Here is a 3,396-nt window from a genome sequence, read left to right on the forward strand (position 1 = left end):
TAGATAGATAGATAGATAGATAGATAGATAGATAGATAGATAGATAGATAGATAGATAGAAAGGGACAGCTACACGGTGTCAGGAAGCTCGGCATGGCAAACTGAATGCTAGCTATACGGCCTCTCTAACCTTAGCGTAGCAAATTGTAAACGTAAGCCAACGATAATGTTAAAGAGAGAAAAGTAAATAGAAGAATACACACTCGTATCAACCAAGCTATGGCTTGGCTACATTTACACATCCGCTCTTTAGATTGTTCTACATTCTAAACTAACACATGCATACATGTACGCATACATATACACGTGCACATCTACGTGCACATCTACACTTACACATATACGCTCGCACACATATCTATGTATATGCATGTGTACATATAAATGCGTGTATGTATGTATGTACATATATATATGTATGTGTGTATATATATGTACATGCATACATGTGTCTGTGCGCGTGCGCGTGTGTGAGTAAGTGTGTGAGTAAGTGTGTGAGTAAGTGTGTGCGTGTCTGTGTGTGTGTGTGTGCGTGTGTGTGTGTGCATTCGCATATATATATAAACGTATATATACAAATTATATTTATACGTACGCAAGCACACACAGAACAAAATACATACATGTATGTGCGCGTGAGTGAGTGTGCATGCGTGTGTATGTGTGTGTAAAGTGTGTGTAAAGTGTGTGTGTAAAGTGTGTGTATGTGTGTGCGTGTGTGTGTGTGTGTATGTGCACGCGTGTGTGTATGTGTAAATATATTTATTAATGAATCAGAAGACCAGCCGCGTATAACTGCCGCTGTATGCAAACAGCCAAGTATGGCTTTAAGAGTTATCTGCCCTCCAGCCACGAACGTTGCCCTTGTCTCTGCATTTAGAAGAAAATAGGACGAATCTCGTCTCAATGGTTAGAATCATTCATATATGATGGTGATGATGATGATGGTGATGGTGATAGTGATGGTGGTAGTGATTTTCCGTGTCCTCGTTGTCTTTCCGGTGGTGGTGATGATGATGCTGATGACGACAACAACTATGATGGTAATGATGATGATGGCGGTGGTGGTGGTGGTGGTGGTGATGGTGATGATTTCGATGGTGATGATGTTTGATGGAGATAAAAATAGATTATAAACTTGTAAAAGATACGGAAAATTATGGATACATTAAAAGTCGATTGAAAAACAGATATTTCTGCAAAACTGGCTTAAAATTCTCTTTATGCAGGACATTGATATGAAACTTTAAAAATTCGTGTAAACAATGCGAGGTATATGTGTTAACTTTGTCCCAGGGAAGAGAGCCAATACATACAAAAAACATGATTCCCCGAGACAGAAAAGTCCTTATGAGTCGGAAAATTAAGATTTCTAATCACTTAAATAAACAACTTAATGACAGCTTAGAGACTGAAATGAACTCAGACTTTCCCAAGAAAAAGAAATGGAGGAAAGAGAAACCAGAGCAATGGAAATTATAAAAATAAATTCCGAAGCCTCATACAAGTTCGCGAAAGAATCTGCTTCGGTGCACTGCAAGATAGGGCCATTGTTTGAAGAAAGCGGCAGGCCCCAGAAGGATATGCGTTGTGCTAAATAAACAATTCCCAAGCGTCTTCACCACTCCACAAGAAAATATTCAAATAAACAAGCCTGATAGGTTCTTCAACACCGCTGATCTACATAGGAAAGAGGCAACCATTGGTTACATCGGCATAAAAAAGAATCATGTAATATCGGCCACTTTTGAGATGAACTCGATGTCAGCAAATGGCCCAGATGGATTTCCGGCTGTTCTTTTAAAAACAAGCAAGAAAGCTTTCGCAAAACCACTGCAGATACTTTTCCAGAGTTTGTTTTACAAGTGGTAAACTTTCTAAAATGTTAAAAGAAGGTATAATATTCCATGTCCATATTGGAAGAAGCAGAGCAAGTGCTAAAAATTACAGGATTTTCACAAAGTTGATCATGGGATGATATCTCACAAACCGCGTGACCTTTGTATCGCTGGAAAATTAGGAGAGTAACTTCGTGATTTTTAAAAGGCAGACATCAGACAGTTGCAACTAATGATGCTTTTTTGGGGGAGATATCAATTCTCAGCGGAGTCCCTCATGGAAGTGTACTATGACCACCACTGTTTATGGTGGCTCTCAGACATGCCTGCAGTCGTAGAGTCACCCACTCTCACCATACAAAAGTACCAGAAGGAGACAAGGACCCTGATGACATTCTAAAACTGCAGGAGGACCTGAATGCAATATACAAGTGGGCTGATGAAGATAACATGCCGTTCAATGCTGAAAAGTTTCAAACACTCCACTGTGGACCCACAAATAGACTACAATCGGAATACACAGGACCAAAGAGTTGTGCAATCCCAGAGTCAAAATCGATGCGTGACCTGGGAAGGAATAATGATGCGACGTTTCATGCGCATATTTTCAAGATGGGAACACTATGAAGGCGAGTAACTGAATGAGTTCTGAGATCATTTACAACCAGAAAAAGGACACCATGTAATTCCAATGGAGAACTTTCGTTCTCAATCGTCAGGATTACTGCTCCCACCTGTGGTCACCGCTTTCAGTCTGGCATCAAAACTCGAGGCAGTCCAACACCACTACACTAAGAAGATTGAGCTGGTGCGACAGAACAGCTACTGTGAGAAGCTAAAGGAAATGACGCTCTATTCCTAGAGAGAAAACATGAAAGATATGCAGTTATGTATTTATATATATATGGGAGCTTCTGAAAAGACTAGCTCTCAACTTTGGAAATGAAAGCCATATCAACCATCGAACTGGACGGCGCAGCATACTACCAAAGCTACCGGCTTCTCCATCTAGAATAACGACTCAGTACTGTACCAACATGAGTTCCAAAGATCCACAATTATTCAACATTCTGTGAAACAGCCTCAGATATTTGTGAAGTGTAAAGATGGAAGTTTTCAAAGAACTTCTGGACAAAATTTTACCTGAGATACCAGATGAACCCATATCGCGACTGGTGACACAAAGAAGAGCAGTTCCGTTCCACTCGTTAATTCATCAAAAGCAATACAAGAAAGAAATACAATTACACTACAACCAATAAAGCAACAATAAAACATAAAAACATTAATATACATAGATACATGCATACATACATACACACAGGTGTGGCTGTGGCTGTGTGGTGGCACAGACGTGGCTGTGTGGCAAGAAGCTTGCTTCCACACCTCATGGTGCCGAATTCATTCTCACAGTATGGCATCCTCGGCCTGTGTCTTCCTCTATAGTCTCGGGCCGACCAAATCAGTGTTTGTGTGAGTGTGTCTATGTGTGTGTGTGTGTATATGTATATGTGTGAGTATAAGTGAGTGTGTGTGTGTGTGTGTGTGTGTGTGTGTG

The sequence above is a fragment of the Octopus bimaculoides genome, chromosome 11 (genome assembly GCF_001194135.2).
Source record: "Octopus bimaculoides isolate UCB-OBI-ISO-001 chromosome 11, ASM119413v2, whole genome shotgun sequence".
NCBI lineage: Eukaryota > Metazoa > Mollusca > Cephalopoda > Octopoda > Octopodidae > Octopus > Octopus bimaculoides.